This window comes from Marmota flaviventris, chromosome 3 (genome assembly GCF_047511675.1).
Source record: "Marmota flaviventris isolate mMarFla1 chromosome 3, mMarFla1.hap1, whole genome shotgun sequence".
Classification (NCBI taxonomy): Eukaryota; Metazoa; Chordata; class Mammalia; order Rodentia; family Sciuridae; genus Marmota; species Marmota flaviventris.
Window position 1 is genome coordinate 57,184,613 of NC_092500.1, and position 18,475 is coordinate 57,203,087.

Here is an 18,475-nt window from a genome sequence, read left to right on the forward strand (position 1 = left end):
ATATGAAGAAAGCACAACATAATAAAATTAGTCTTGTTAAAACATTATTATTGGTAAATAAGCCATATATAAATATTCATAGTTATCCATGGACAAGCATATATATCTAATGTAACATAGTAACACAGAGGAATAGAAGACCTAACTAAAAAAAAATATATCAAACTAAAAATAGATTGAATCAATTTGCTTAGTTAATTTAGTATTAAAATATACTCCAGAACTTTTTTCCATTAGTATTAAAAAAAAATCACCACTTACTATGATATAATCCACTACAAAATATCTTTTTTTTATTGATTTTATTATTTTTTAAATACACAACAACAGTGGAATGCATTATAATCCTTATTACACATATAGAGCACAATTTTTTGTATCTGTATATAAAGTATGTTCACGTCAATTTATGCCATTATACATGTACTTTTTTGCATTATAATTCTTAAAACACATATATACCACAATTTTTCCTATCTCTGTATATAAGGTATGTTGACACCTAATTCAAGTCTTCATATATGTACTTTATATAATGATGACCATCACATTCCACCATCCTTGCTAATCCCCTTGTTATTTTAATGCACTATATCCTCATAAGCTATATATATATATATATATATATATATATATATATGTGTGTGTGTGTGTGTGTGTGTGTATAGATATATAGATATATATTGTTTGTGTGTGTGTGTGAGTATGTGTGTAAGTTAAAATCCTGTGCACATACCCCGTATCCTGAGGATGAATTTCACAATACTGTTATTTTAGCCATCTTTTTCACTCCTGTTTCCAAAAGACCTGACTAGAACAATTTTAGAAGAGCAAAAGTTCATTTGTGGGCTCCCGGTGGTTTGAGGGTTTTCTATCCATAGATGGTCAACTCTATAGCTCTGGGCCCTAGAAGAGGCAGAAGAACATCTTGTTAGAGGGTAACAGAGGAAAGCAGCTCAGGACATGACCCCAGGAAGCAGAGAGAGAACTCGACTCAACAAGGACAAAATATATACCCCAAAGGCATATCCCTAGTGACCCACCTCTTCCATCCACACCCTAGCTGTATACAGTTACCACCAGTTACTACCTATCCAGGAATTAATGCACTCATTAGATTAGAACTCTCATAATACATCTGGGCACAGTGGTGCATGCTATAATCCCAGTGGCTTGGGAGGCTGAGGCAGGAGGATCTCAAGTTCAAAGAATTTAACAAGACCCTAAGCAACTCAGTGAGACCTCTGTCTCAAAATAAAAAATCTAAATAAAAAGAGCTGGGGATGTGGCTGAGTGGTTAAGTGCCCCTGGGTTTAATTCCTGGTACCAAAACCAAAACAAACAAAACTTTTGTAACCCAATCATTTCATCTCTAATCTTTCCTTCACACATGAGCTTTTGGGGGACACCTCACATCTATACCATAATAACTGCACAGAGTGATATTGGCACTAACATGTAACATCATAGTTATTACCAATTTATTTCAACTCTTTTGAAATGGGTGGTCATTAATAGGTCATTAATAAGTATGTTATAGTAGCAATAATGAAGAAAATGATAGTTATGAGCTCATGTATCAATTTGTTGGGCATTATAAGAACTTGCAAATAAATGGGTAAAAATAAAATAACAATTAGAAATATAATTTCTTCCTAAGCAATATTAGCAAACAAATAGTAAATAAAAGATAATAAAAATTGTAGATTCTATTTGTATTTAGATGTTAAGGAATTGTCCCTGTGTGTCTAAGAGATCCACCTATTAATGACCACCCATTTCAAAAGAGTTGAAATAAATTGGTCATAACTATGATGTCATTTACATTACCTGTGCATCTTTTGATTGCACTATTTGAAGTACAAGTTGAACCATAAACACTATTGCACTGAGCACCACTTTGCCCCTTCCCCAGTCCCATGGTCAGCTTGGGGGGCCCAGCCTCAGATCCACTCTCAGACTGATCAAACCACAGCCTGCATTTATTTCATCAGAGCTGAAATCTCCAAGGGATCCCATCCACCATCAGTCCTGACAAGGAAAATAATCTTAACTACCACAGACAAATTGAAGAGTATTAATAATAATAATGTTAGGAAAACTTGTGGCCATATCAAAAACAGCCCAGAGAGGAAACTGGGTTGATAAACTAGAACTAAGCTGGGATCAGGTGGACCTGGTGACTGACTTGGAGAAGATGAAAAGCTAACACAGCAAAGAAAGCTGACATAGATTTGCTCTTCTATGACTTCTAAAGGGAGACTTTGGACTGGTGACTAAAAAGGGATTTATTTGGACGCTATATATGAATGAACATGCTGATTTCCCTGTCCTACAGTCAAATACGCAGGGACTAAAGAATAACTTTTGAGAGAAGTTCTAAGATATTCCAAAACTAGCTGAATGGGGTACTGTGATGAGTGACCTCCAAAGTCTCAAAAGTGGAAATCTATGACTCTACAAAACTGTGGAGTGTAAGTAAGGGAATATGAATAAACTAAAGCTCACACACACACAAAAAAAAGTTTCTTTAGGACTAAAAGGAAGCTTTCCAACATCAATTTGTGTTTTTCACATATCTAAAATTGAAAATATAATAGGCTATTTAATGCACACATACATGGTCACTGTGCTAAACATTTTACCTGCTGTTATGAGTTGGACTGTGTCCCCCCAAAAGATATGTTGAAGTCCTAGCCCCTAAGCCCTACATGGAAATAGGGTCTTTATAGATATAAGCAAGCCAAAATGAGGTCATACTAGATTAAGACAGGCTCTGCTTCCTATGACTATGTCCTTATCAGGAGGGAAATATTTGAGACACACAGAAAAACAAGGAAGAAATGCCACGTGAAGATGAAGGCAAAGAATGGCGTTATGTGGCCACAAGCCAAGGAATATCAAGAAATAACAGGAGCTTTAAAAAAACCAAAGGAAGTTTCTCCCCTGGGGACTTCAGAGGGAACACAGCCCTGCCAACACCTAGATATCAGACGTCTAGCTTCCAGAGTAGCCTATACTCTAAGAGAACACATTTCTGTGTATTAAGCCACCTCCTTTATGAAAATTTGAATGGCAGCCCTAATAAACTAATACACATGCTTTATTTAACTTGTTCCTTACAGATACACAAACAAAAAGTATTATGATAAAAAATAGATCTAAAAAGTTAGACATCTTAGTCAAGGTCTCACCCTAGAAAATAGAAGAAACAACTCCTTCTAGGTCTATATTCCTTGGAATTCCATTTCCTGCTCCATGTCACCTCCCACAGACACCCATCTACCTGAGGAATATCACAGTTTCCACATTCTCCGCCATCCCAGAGGAGTTCAGGTTCAGCATCATTCCTGGTGAACTAGAAGTTCTACCAGCTCCTGATGATGTCCAGAAATAAAACTGAATGGTAGATCATGATGGATGGTTTCCCTTCCCACCAGGTAAGTGCCCATTCTCACTGCCTGGACAGTTATGTCCTCCCTCTAGCACTGTGCTTAATGTGAAAGGAGATATTTTGTTTGCTGCACTGTGGTTTGCTGGGAATAAAACACAATCAAAAGGTCTGTATTTTTGAAAAACATTTATAGGTGCTGGGGTTGTGGCTCAGAGGCGGAGCTCTCACCTCGTATGTGTGAGGCACTAAGTTCAATCCTCAGCACCACATAAGTATAAAATAGAGATATCGTGTCCATCTATAACTAAAAAATAAATATTAAAAAAATAAAAAGGAAAACATTTAGAGGGCAGTGAAGAGAAATATAGAAATAAATATTCTTAATTGTTAACTTAAAAATTCAGGGAAAATGCCAGGGAAAAGACAATTGGAAGTCATTGCTGGTTCCTGTTTTAATCAAAGAGCCAATCTGAAAGTGTCATAAGTCTTTGTTCCATCTTTAAACAGATGTTTTTTAAAACCAGCATAGAGAAAGCAACACAGAAAAATATAATTATGGATGAGTTTCTGAGAAACTTTGATGGAGGCTGACATTCCACCTCTCACACATGTGGCTGTCATCTGGCCGCTCATCTGCTTCTTCTCTGAGAGAAGGAGCTTTTGGCATGAGAAATTCATTGGCGGGTGGTAAACTGCTGCCAGGCAAACCTCCAAGTGGTTACCTGCTTTGCTCCAGTGAACATTTTAAAATATTTATATCTACATGATATAGAAAACAAGCAGAACAATGTTCCCAGGTACTTTTTAAAGCCATGGAAATCCTGTGTCATTGTCTTCAGGGAACTACATTTAATTCTGAGGAAACAATGCTGGAAGAATTCTTATATGCATCAGATTTGTCTATAATAGTACCCTACTAATATGGTCTTGAAGCACCATGAGAAAAAGCTGTTTGTAAAATAGTTGAGGCTGTAGGTCATGTTTAGGGTTTGCACCTAGATACAGGTGGGGAAGGTCACTCAGTCTCTGCAAGAATCTTCTCATCACCCAGATCGAAGGGCATGGTCTTCTTGAAAGGAGATGCCTAGACTGGAGGTGATTTACTCTGGAGTTCCATTTGCCCATCATTTATGCATATATTCTTGGTGGCTTGAGGCTCTGTGGCAGACTAGACCTATACAATGATCAAACAGCAAAGGAAGCTGTTGTGGTGAGTAGAAGAAACATTGGCTTCCCAGGCCAGTTCAGATCCCAATTCTGTGTTCATTAACTGTGCTTCCCTGAGCGTCTCACCCAGGCATTCAATGATCACATCAGCTACAGATGGTGGTTCCAGATATTTAATGAGACTGCATGTGCAAAGTACCTGGCTAAGCCCTGAACACATCTTCATGTGTCAATAAATGTTTGTTTCTTCCTTTGCTTCTCAAGGGGGAACTCAGGTCCTCCCTTTGATAGTAATCTTTGATAAACAGTCTTACTCCTACTGCTTCCCTGTAATGAACAGCTCCTCTCCTGAGCAACCCTGATATCCTCTTTCCTGAGGCCCGAGGTAGGAGACTACAAGACATGTTCAGTTCCTCTGGCTAAAGCACAAAGAGGAGGCCCTGAGAAAAAGCTGGTTGTAAAATAGTTGAGGCTGTAGGTCATGTTTAGGGTTTAGTACTTGATTGTGATCTTATTTAGAGCCACTGAAGGGATTAAGCAGACTTTCATCTTTAAAGGTGACTGTATCCCTGGAGACAGAACTGGGGGAACTCCAATAGGGGATGCATGGAGAATTTTGAAGTAGTTCATTTGAGATGAAATCTTGCATTGGCGAGGGACATGTATTAATGGACAGAAAAATAATTGGAGGGGTTTTAAATTTCAGGTAAAATATTGAACTGGAGATTTATTAGATATGAAGTAGAAAGAAAGAATAAAAAAATCAAATCAATGACCTATCCATAATAGGCAAGAGCTTAGAATAACATTTGCCACAAAATGAACATTTGATACTTGTTCATTATTGCTATTACTTTATTGCTATACTTAGTCCATCATCTGTTAAAATATTCTCAAATTACACATAAGCTTGATTGTTTTGTAACTAAAATATTATGAAGGGACTTTTTTTTGTAATTTTTGTTCCTGAAATTCTTTGGCTAAGCATCTCACTGAATTTACAGTTATACTTTTATGATAATCGTTTTGTGTACTCAGGAATTCCTACAAAAAGGGAAATCTAAATTAAAGATTGTTTCCAAATGTCATGAAAATTTTATGAATACTAATTTTAACAATTAATGAAGTTGACTCAATATTATGCTTGATAGACATTTAATTAAACCTGTATCAACACTAGTTTTATGGTATTCTTTTTTTAGATTTTGGAGCACATCATCCATTTTCAGCACTCAAATTATTTTCAAAAGGCCTTAAAAGAGCTGGTAGACCTAAGCTAAGGGCCTGTTGTGCATAATTAATACAATGGACCTGAAATGGTAGACAACTGAAAAAGAATAATGTAGAGCCTGGGTTTTACTTACATACCATCATACAGAAAAAAGAAAATTTTGGAGAAAATGGCATCACATGATACAACTTTCCTCAGTTTTTACTAATTAGTTTCCATGCTATCTTGGCCTTAAGCTGGCAAGTTTAACAAACATCATCATAACTTAATAAATTCCATTTAGCCTTTTCATTCTATTTATGGGTAAATAAGAGCTTATGAAATATGCATTTTGTCATGCAGTTTAAGATGAAAATTGCTGTGTATAAATAACTGTCCTGTGAAAGCATTAAATTTTCAAAGAGACAACAAACATTACCTCCTTATGATAGCATTTTTGACCTTGAAAAGTCATTTAAACTCAGATAATTAAAAAGGACCAAGAGAGTTACTTCCAGGGATACTCAGTTCTTAGAGGTACTGGTGGCTTGGAGTGGCAGGTGAATGATACTCAGTGACTGCAGCCTAAAATCACATAGCATTCAGGGTGTCATATCCCAGTCCTATTGATAAAGAGAAAGCCTTCAGAACTCTGAATTAGGGAGATCTAAGTGGTCAAAACAATCTAAGGGCTACTTACCATGAACTCTATTCAAAGAACTGGCATGCATGTAAGAATTTGCCTAGGTTATAAAATGATAGGAAAAAAACTATATTTCTATCTTTTTCAGATAAAAATCAGTTATAACTAATAGAATTTTCTCAAGTGATTCACTTGGTGATTGACAAGAAATGGCAAACTGAGCCTTGATCATATACCTCTGTTTTGGTCAGCTTCTTTGATGCTGTGACTAAAGAACCTGACCAGAACAATTGCAAGAGGAAAAGTTTATTTGAGGGCTCAGAGTTTCGAAGGTTCTTAGTCCATAGAAGGCCGGCTCCATTCCTCAGGGCTCCAGGTGAGGCTGAACATCATGGCAGGAGAGGGTGGCTCACATCACCATGATCAAGAAGCAGAAATAGAGAGAAACTCCAATCTCCAGATATAAATATATTCATCAAAGCCATGCACCAATTCCCACCTTCTCCAGCCACACCCTACCACTTCAGTTATGACTCAGTTAATCCCCTTCAGGGGATTAATTCACTGATTAGGTTAAGACTCTCACAACCCAATCATTTTTCCCTCTGAAACATCTTGTGTTGTCTCACACATGAGCTTTTGGGGACAACTCACATTCAAACTATCATAACAACTTTTGTGTTTCCTGGAAAGTATTTACCCAAGGTCCACAGTGAGAAATGTCACACTAAAAAGTAGGTTGTGTGCTGATTTTCCCTAGAGTGATACTGATCATACCACAATGTTGGAAACTGAAATATCTTCAAAGGTTCTATAATACACAAGTTGTTTCAACTCTCAGAATAGTTATTCCTTTCAATGTAGCCATCATCCCTTCTTACTGTGTCAAGTGAAAACCAAGATTAATTAATCTTCATAACGATTTCCTCAATTAAATATTACACCACTGTTACAGATGAAGAAACTAAATCTTAGAGGATTTAAGCAACTTATCCAAAGTTACACAACTACTAGGCTTCAAATCTGTCTGTATGATAGCACAGCTGTGCTCATAACAACTACACAATACTATATCTGAATTACAAGGCTTTAGCCAGCTATTGTTAGTCATTTCTAAAACTTTTCTTGTAGTTAGTTATAAGAGTCTAAAGATCAACTAAGAGTCATAAAAAAAGGTAGGGACATGGAAGTCATTGGTGGCCTTCAAAAAAGAGGATACATTTAAAAAAATCTTTTGAGGTTTAAATATGAAACTATGTCATTCTAAAAATATTAGATAAGATCAACAGAGTTATAGATGTTGGAAGCACATATGTAAATAAAAGAGACAAGATGATCTCTGCTTGCTTTTGGGGGTGGAGGGAATACAGATAAAAATGTAATAAACAAGTAAATCATATAGTATGTTAAAGGCGATAAATGATGTTGTACTGTATAAAAGGAAGAGGAGAGAAGGGAAAATTACCTGCCCTTAGGAAGCAGTTTTCTTCCTAAGACTGCTGTGAAAATTTCTAATGATTCATTTAGTCACCATACCAGCAAATTATAAGTGAATTTCCTTTTTGCTTTAATACTGTGGATATATCTGAGGTCATGTAGACTCCTGGGGGAAATGGCTGATAACTTCTTGGGAATCACCATATACTAATCTTAACTTAATGCCCCAGCATACTGACCCCAGATATGCTGCGGTAGGCTCTAGAAATCTCTGCAGCCCAAGAAAATACAATCACATCTAAGAATCAAAACCAGTAACCAGCCATTCTCCTAACTGGGGTGTAGGGGAGAACATGGCATCTGTCTTTGGATAGTCACATGGCCATCTATCCATCTGTCCATCCATAGTTTCTCCTGGCTCTGAAATCTTGCAGTAAAAACAAATCAACAACAACAACAAACAAACAAACAAACAAACAAAACCCTATTGCTTAGGAATAAATCCAGAGTGCCTCAGTGTCCCGGAATCATTACAGTTCCTCACACCAGGCTTTTTTCACCCATCTAGCAGCTTAGCAAAGCAGGCAGGATAAGCCTTTCTTAGATATGAGGTACAGAGAGCAACAATCAATTGTGTTTTTAGGCAGAGGGACATGATTTTTTTTGTCCCCTAAATGCATTAAACAATGCATTTTCAGAGGGCAGCATTTACAAGAAGTAAAATAGCCCATTTTAAAAGGAAAAAAAATAATTAAAGCAGACAAGGTTTCACATCATATATGATCCTAAAACTCATATTTTCAATTAACTGATATTTAATTTCATTAAGTGGAATGGTCATTTGCCCAGATAAAGCCTCAAGAATACATCTTTAGTACATTAAAAACTGAAATGACTATAGCCTGAGATTATTCTTTTGAATGTGAATTTTTATGGTAGAATTAATAATACCTTTGTTTCTATGTATTAAATAAGCAATTTTCACCCAATGTAATGTTACAATTCTCCCCAGAATATTATACTTTTGAATTGAAAAAAAAGAGAGGGAGAATGATCTCTAATAATCCAGCAAGGGCTCTAATAATCCAGCAATAATCCATCAGTGTATCCTACAACATTTCCTAAACCCAAAGATTTACTCTGTTAATTTAAGTTTAAAAATATAAGCATTTTAAATGATATTTTGACTTCTCCCTTTTTGACTACCCCAAGTATGAAAGCAATAGGTATGCATAATGTGGGGCAGGTAACTGAGTCAAACTCTCACCAAGCTTCAATTATAATGACATAATAATTTATTAGTATTTGAATAAGTTTTATTTCCATGGAGAAATACATGCAAAATAAGTTTTATAAATATTAACTCATATAGACAAACACCAAGATAAAAATCCGCCCCCCCCCCACACACACACTTAGGATTAACTGAAACTCAAGTATCAATGTCTAAATTTTCTTGTTTAAAAGCCACTAGAAATGTTGACTTTACATGAATGTAAGAAATTTCCTGTATTAATTGTGATCATATAGTGTCAAGATATCAAACTTTTTATTTCAAATTTGTTAAAAGACTAGATATGCATTATTAATAAATATACATAGAGAATTTATACAAATAGTGGTCCCCTAGAAGAATGAGGAATGTGGTCATGAGGTGCTGCCTGAAGTCTAACATTCCTGTTTAGAATTGTTGTACTATTTACTCTTCTATTCTAAAACATTTTTGATGATCTTATATAGTGTAAGATGAGAAACAAGTGCCAACCAACCTTCTCCTTCATAAACCTTTTGGCCAGAGTGGCTAACAAGTAAAAATTAGGCAGTAAAAGAAGAAATTGCATTTCTTAATTCTTGTCCTTATTGTCTGTACTCTGGCTATTCCCAGACAGATTTTGTGCCCTTGCTCCTCAAAGTCTTCTTGGACTTCTCTTTTTAACTATAATATTCTTCTCTGACATGCCTGTAAACCCTAGTTCATCACTCAAGGTTCAATTCAAAAGTTACCTCTTCAGGGAGCCCGTCTCAATGACTCCAGAAAAAATTATACACTATTAAAGCACTATCACTTCTTATTGTAAAAATTTATTTGAAAATCAAATAATTTTTTTAAAAAAATATATTATTTTCCAAATGCTCAAGGATAGGAATTGCATGTTATTTATTTTTGTGGTGCCAACACTTTTGTAGTACCTAATGCATAACTGAAATACTAGGTACATGTTTATTGAATGAACAAACCCCCGCCCACCCCCCAAACATCCTGTCTATTCTAACACACTGTGCTGAGTCTAGTATTTTATTTCATCTAAAAAAACGATTAACAAATCTTTCCTGAGCATATTTTTCAATTATATAAATATTTTAAAAATTCAATAATGTCTATTAGTGGATTTGGGGAAATGGCACTTTAGGAGAAAACTTGCATCTTTCAAACATATCGATGCTAAAAGTTGCCATACATTTGATAAATAATTTTTGGGTGCTAAGCACTAATGGAAGAGTTTTCTCTTGTGTATTAGAGAATATTCCCTAAGCTCTTTAAACTATGGCATATCCATATTGCCTTTGATTAAAATATGACAATGACAGCAACGATAAGATTTATGGCATTTATTCCATTCAAGAAGTGGCCCCAATAACTAACTGCAGGCAAGGTTATAAACACTAATATGGAGAAGGGCACTATGTCATGAAAACCATTTCAAAGTCCAAAGGAGTTTCCAATTTTAACAGTTGGTGTGGTTAAAAGAAATTGTTCAAAATAAATAGTGCCAACCTACCAGAGGTTTCCAAATTCACAAAAGCATTCACTTTCAGGTATGTGTTCTGATCTTCTTAAACTCCCATACCATTTAGTCTTTCCCCCTTCAAAAATCCTATACAAATTGGTTAGAAAAAATAAAAATTTAAAAAACAATGAAAAGCCAATGCCATGAAACATTAACACATTACTAAACACAAGCAATGAAAATAAAAGGCCTCAAACTTAAAGCTGGACAGGGGATAAGAGAATGTTCCCAATACTTGTTTCTTGAAATCTGCAGAGGTCACATTTATACACAGCTAAATACAGAAAAGCTAAATAATAGCCCACCTTCATTTTTTTTCCATCAAGTTCTTAAAAAAGATTTAATCCCTTTTCAGATATCATTACCCTAAGTACATGTATGAAGACATGAATGGTGTGAATATACTTTGTATACAACCAGATATATGAAAAATATGCTCTATATGTGTAATATGAATTGTAATGCATTCTGCTATTGTATATAACAAATTAGAATAAAAAATGTAAAAAAGAGGAAAGAAGGATAAAATCATTTTTTAAAAAACTTGCAGACTAGCAGCTTGATTTCTAGTAATAGTTTCAGCAAAGTACCATTGCAAATACACAATTTGGAAATTCTAAAGTATTTTAAAGATTACATTGCCTCTTCTCTCTCCTTTTTACTTCTTGCTTTCCTTCCTTCATCCCTTCTTTCTTTTCTCCAGATTTGAAAGAAATCCATCCACCCCCTGACCTTGCTCCTTTCAACAAGGCCATTTCTAAATTTTTCCTTCATGGATTTAAGTTAAAGAAAATGGGTTACCAGCTGTGTTTCCCTGCAATTTACCCAGACTACCTCACTGCCACAGTTCAGGGATGGCAGTGGTGAAGTCTCACCAATGACTGCCAACACCCCTGAAATATCAATACAGTAAACTAGCAGGCATCAAAGGGATTCCTAAATCACACCAAAGACAGTTTTATTACCCATAAAGTAGAAAACCCACACAGAAGAGAAGCTGTCCTGGCTTTACTGTTTATTGGCCAGGTGGAACTGATTAAGAATGTGAGAATCTGTGGTACCAATAATCATGGGCTTCTTCTGTTCAACACAAGAAAGGGTTTCACATAACCCAGGAAGAGCTGGGTATTAGGACTCAAAAAACGCAAACTTGCACCTATTTTTCAGAACCAGGCTAGACAGGCTGGCTCGGAGAAAATAATATTAAGAGAGGAGTGCAGAAGACAGAAAAACTATTCTCAGAAACCACAAATAAAGTACAGCAGATTACAATTCCTTTGCAAATAAATGTAAGGATGACCCCAAATGAATTCAGCAGATGCTATATTAAAATGAATGCTTAGCTCATAACCAGCTCTGGTTTCATTTGAAGTCCTCTTTATGAAGGAGGCCCCAAACTGCAATCCCTGCAGGAGATATTTCTTGTCTTCAGGCTGTTTTTACCAGATGTTGAAGTGGGTAAGATGCTACTGAAGAGCAGAGCCTTGAAGAAGTTTGATCAGGAAGATAGGTACTTTATCTCCAATCCTCATTGGAGGAAAATAACCCTGTTTTCATGAAAATCCTAAAGTAGAAGAATCTAAAAGATGGTCAGTATTTTTGGTATAAATATTCTCTACTTTGCAAAAGGTATTTTTGCAGCCTTGCTGTTAATGTGTTCCTAGTATAGTTTACAAATAATTTTATATTAAAAATTGTACAAACTATTGTTCCCATATGCATCCATTGCATCATCTAGAAACAATATGTGAAGATTATTACAGAAGTCTATATTTTATATTTATCATATGAAAATAAATTATTACTTCTGAAGGCCAAAAGTTGCAATAAACAGTTTAGAGAATTCGATTATTTTTCATGAAATAATAAGAAAAATAATACATGCATGATGCAAAACAGTTTATATCTTCATATAAAATCTCTTACCAAAAATTTAAACACATACAGTCTTCAAAACATTATTAATTTCAGAAGTTAATTATTAGAACTTTTAGCATTTCATAAATTATAAATGATTATCAAAGGATATAACGTTTATTCTAAATACATGAAATATAGTTGAAAATAAAAGTGGCATTTCACTAAAGGAAATATTACTAAATCTTCAAAGAAGAGAAATAAAACTACATAATATGTGTAAAGAAACGTGCACACATGTCCAGAATCATGTAGCAGTTATCAATAAAATAATATCAGTAAAACACAGCATGTAAAATTAGAATTTATCATTTAATTTCATTACTATGTGTTGTGCCAAGAGAAATAGCTGTGTCAGTACACATGAGAAATAATTCTCTCATAATATTTCTGTGATTAGAGCATGATTTTTTGTGATTCTGAGTATCAAAGATTATCAAAAGGTATAAGCAAAGCAAGAACCTTTGAAGCATTTTATTTACTGTCAATGATGGTTCTAAGTCTGGTTTAACATTTATAGTTAAATCTTAAATAACTAAATTGTTTCATTTGAAGACTAGAAGTAAATCATTTCACTCAAGGATCACTTTCAACTTGAAGGATTGCGATATTCCTAGAATGAAGTGGCCTTCTGCTCCTTTTGTATTATTTTTTCTCTGTCCACATATACAGGATTAGGCATGAAGTCATCCAACAGCTGTCTGGTCAGGCACATGCTATGGTCCTCAAGAGACACATTACCTATCCATAGCACAGCAGTGAATCTGCTGATGAAAAATGGTGTCTAACCAGGTTCAGTGTCAACATATGAATAAGATATTCTTAAATTTGAAAATGGGGCTGGGTTAGAAATAACTAGTGAGAGTGGTTTATCAGCTATTCATGTGAAGCCTTCTATCTCAAAAAACAAATTGTTTTGTTCTGATTTGTATTTTAAAAACTTTTCTATTAAGATTTTTCTCTGTAATGGGGTTGGAGTGTAGCTCAGTGGTAGAGGGCATGCTTAGCATGCACAAGGCCCTGGACTGGGTTCCATCCTTAGCTTCAAAAGGAAAAAAATCCTTCTGAGGTATATAGTTATTTTCAATTATCTTAGTAAATTTGAAAGTTTTATATTGAAAGTGGTGCTGATTTTAGAAAGGAAAATTTCTACAACTGGCAAGCAGGTTGCCAACCTGCTTAGAGAATTGGGGGTCATTGAACCCAAACAACAAAACAGAAAGCAGAGCCTCCTATGGTAGAACAGAGTTGTTTGCTGAGTCAAAGTCTAAAATGATCACAAATGAAAACACGGATGGGTGCTGGAGGTACACTGCCAGTGGGGAGAACATTCGTGAACACCTAATACCTACTTTGCATTCAGTGAGGACAGCCTCCTTCATCCTACCTGCCCAGGAATAGATCTAAGTTCCCCATGATCCTAGGTTGATCAAAGCCCTGACTACCATCTTGCCTCCAATACTTCTTCATTCAGAAAAGCACATACATGCTTAGCCCAGAATGCATTTCCAGGGTGCCTTGGTGTGTTTTCACCCTGCTTGTAGGATTTGAGCTTCCAGAGGACCCTGACAAATTGCTAGGGACAACTCTCCCTTCATATGTGTGACCCCATCCCTAAACCATCTTATCTCTACAGGGTGATTTTACAAAGTCCAAATTTAATCAGTTCTGCTTACTTGAAAACTTTCAAAGCCAAAACACACACACACACACACACACACACACATATTTTTCTAGCTAAAACATTTTGTTCTTTATTAGATTGCCTTAGGAATTCTGAACATAACCCTATCCTTATAATGTTGATTACAATGTATTCTTATTGTTCTTTCTAATATTTTGTTATTCATGTTATTATTTTATTACTTTCCATTTTCCTCTGCTAAACTATCAGTTCTATAAAGGTCCTGATAATTTAATGTTTATTTCTCTAGAGCTATATGTAGCAGACAATAGATATTCAAAAATAGTTGTTGAATGAGTAAACAAAATGTATTGTTCTAAACTATTATTGTTGGTTTCTGTCTTACAGAAGTTATATTTTGGAAGAGGAATATTTACCCTGGAAAATTAACAAGGAATACTTTACATACTATTTTTTACACATATATAATATAAATGATACATTACATATTAGTATATATGTACACTAGTCTTAGATTCAGGACTGCTAGGACTTTGGCTGTTTGTACATACATAGGAAACCAGAGCTTGTCCCTTCTTGCCATTGTGGTCTCATGAACTTGGCACATGACATCACCTTGATGAGGTACTACTTAAGCAAATGAAGCTGCTGGGATTTCCACAAATTACTTCTGGTGGGTATAAGCTGACTACAGTAAGCTCTTTGCAGCAATGAGAAATTTAAAAAGCATCAGAGCAACATAAAAAACTTCCTGGCTTAGATCATCCTTTATAATTGTTGAAAGCTTCCAAACTTGGAGTTGGGGGAAGATGCAAATTATTATCATCGGCATTTGGTTGGCTTTATAGTTCAGTTTTCCTCCTCCTTACTACAGCTTCAAATGGATTTTATTTTTCTTTGTGTTCTACCCTGCACTCCCATCTCAAAACCCTTTTTTGTAGGACAAATCGATTTCCATATGGTGCAGGTAGCCAGGGCAGGAAGACCTTCGGCTTCCCTCAGCATTCTGTGTTCTGCTGATTGGTACAAACTACCCCAGTGAACTGGATTTCCTTGACCTTTCACTTCTTCTTCCTGGTCTCTGAAATAGAATCACTTACAGATGAAGCAAGGTTGAAAAATTGCAAACATTTGAGTGCTAAGACGGCTGAATAGCTCTGTGCATTGTACTTTCTTGTCGACTATTTGATTTCTAGCCTTCCATATGGTTCAAAAGACATAGAAGGAAGCTGGGGACCTTGGGGTTAAAAGCAATTTTTTTTTTTTAGAAAAGAAAAAAAATGCCATAACTTCCAAGTATTTCAGTTTTCAAAATTAATTTGCTTCACCCACATGTATAGATAACAAAATTCAGATTTTTTTAAAAAGCCTAATATTATTTTTCAAAAGTATTCAATATTTCAATTAAACAAACAGTTAAAGGGTGCCTAAGTCATGCAAATCATTACCCTGAGTATTATAGGCAGAATACAAATAAGTAATACTTAATTAATGTTCCTTAAGATTAGAGTCTCATGGTGAGAACAAATGAATGCATTCAGAAATATAATACACTCTACTGAGCAAATTCATCTTCTATAAAGCACTACTATATTTTAAGCACAAGTACACTCATCTACACTCACACTCAAGTGCATGCATTAGTGCATGTGTAAGATTGTCCATGATTATCATAAGATCCTTGCGGTACACAAATTATTTTTAAACTAGGAGGTTAAGATACATGTCAAAGGTCATACTAGTGAACTAGTAAGTGGCAGGGTTAGGCTTTGAAATTCAATTTTAATGCCAAAGTCCACACTGTTTTCACACAGAGTCCAGTAATAAGCTACATATCGTAAAAGCCCAAGCCCAAGCCAAGTGAGAGGAAATTATAGAAGAAGGAAAAGACAAAAGAGAAACAAATTACTGGAAATGTAAAAATAAGGTAGTAATGATGTTATGATAAATCAAGCTTCAAGAAAATATTTTAAATCTCATTTTAACTTTCATTAAGTCAATCATAAGCCTACACAAAGGAAACATCAGAAAAGCTATTCTCACCACATTAAACATGAAGTGGCTGGCCCCTTAGAATTGTGTTGGCACTCACTGGCCCATTCTCAATAATTCTCAATAATTTGTTCTCAATGAATTCCTATTTCAAGTTATTTGAAATTTTGCCTTAATTATCTCAGATACAATGTAAATTTAAATGTATATATATATATATATATATATATATATATATATATATATATATATGATGTTATTTTATGTACTAAAATACTAAATATTTCAGTGAATATCATTTCACTCATCTCTCTCATAGGTGCATTGACAACTCTAAAATTAAATAGCGTTCTTTTTGACATTTTAAATTAGGCCCACAAACAATAAACAAGAAGTCATAACACTTACTATAATAAAAATCAAGTCTCTACTAACAATTATCTGTAAAATTCAGGTTGCCCAATTATGACATGAACTGAGAGCCTGGGCAGAATCTATCAGAGATGAATTTCAAACCCATCCCAGCACTGATACACAAATCTCAGACACTCAGGCCTTCAGAGTTCACATGGATTCTCAGTGGAGAACTCTCCATGTGGCTATAGTCATCAGCTATTACCACAATTGAACTACCATCTATACTATTTTCCAAGTAATTGCAACCAACTGATTAACTTAATAACAGAACAAAAAGCCCAGGACATTTGAGTACTCTTGAGCATTAAATTGTAAGACCAGAGATCATGTTTGTTTAAATCATTTTATGCTGGAAAGGTTTGAATATTGATATCCCCATTTCTAAGAGATCTTCAAGGTAAAATCATATATAATCATACATATACATATATGTACTCTTCAATGGCTTAGGGTCCTAGGAGCCACATTCTATGCTCCAAATGTACCCATTTGATCACAAAGAACCACAATACTAACGGAGCTTATATGTGTGCATGAACTTTCCCAGTCTTCTTTGGTTGTTTGTTTATAGTTTATTTTGGAGTAGTTTTTAATTGATTTTCTTGTAAAAAGCTTTCCCTACCTTAAGGACCTAAAGGTATTATTTTATATGATTTTCTTGGAGGTTTTTAATGTACTTGACTTTAATTCTTATAATAGTGGACAAGATATATTTTTCATATTAAATAAGTCTGTTCCATAATTTTCCTGTAAGTTTGAAATACTATATTTATCTCATGTCAAATTTTGATTTTTCACATGGTCCACTTCTAGCTAATTGATCCAGCCCTGCAACATTCTAATGACTATTAGTTCTTTTCATTTGTTTTGGTACAGAGTAAGGCGTACACATTTTTTTTTTCATTTTTTGATATCATTTGACCTATATCCCATTCGGCTTGTCAATGTATATGAAAAATAATTTTGAAATTTCAATATGAATAAAATTTAACTTACAGATTAATTATGGGAGAAATCACAACTTTTTCATGGTTGAATATTCAAGATGCTTATTTTATGTCTCTATGTTTATTTTTCTAAGTTTTATGAAAGTTACTTGAATTATTTTAACTGGGTTCATTTATTTTCCACTATGAATATTTGCTAATACAATTAATACCTACCAGAATGTATCCTACTGACCCAATGCTACTTTACTTTTCAAAAATTTTCTAGCTCTTCCTGCCTCTTTTCTAAATAGTAGTTGGCATAATTTTATCTAGTTCTTAAATAAAAATCACAGAGCATGCACAGATCTTGGGTATAGTCCCCAATCCCACTGTTAATTAATTAGTTAATTAATTAAAAACTATATTTTGTCTTCCCACTGTGAGAAGGTCCATGCATTTTAAGTACAGTTGAGAGAAGAGAGGTTTCCTTTCCAGCCAAAGGAAAAGCTTGTACAGAAACAGAGAAATAGGAAGTTGCACAGTATGTTTGATGATCCAACTGTGCACATGTTAGGAGCACAGATTTGGGTGTGGCAGGTGATGAATATCAGACCAGTTGGTCATGTGAGAAATGAAAGAGAGCTCGGCCCAGGAGGGCTGGATACATCAAAGGATTTGACCACACTGAATTTACCTAACTATTAGATGGCAAAATGTAAACTTGGGATTTCATCATTATCATAAAATCACCCTATATTATAGATGTGATTTTTAGATACAGAGACAGCACAGATGTGGGATGGAAATCCACTCATGTTTTGGTAGTGTTCTGGATTAAGAAATCCATCCTAGGAAGGGTGTGTGAAGTTGGTATAACAACATTATCAGAGAATGGAAAAGGAATCACATCAGGGGGATAGGCTTTTCCTTTAGTT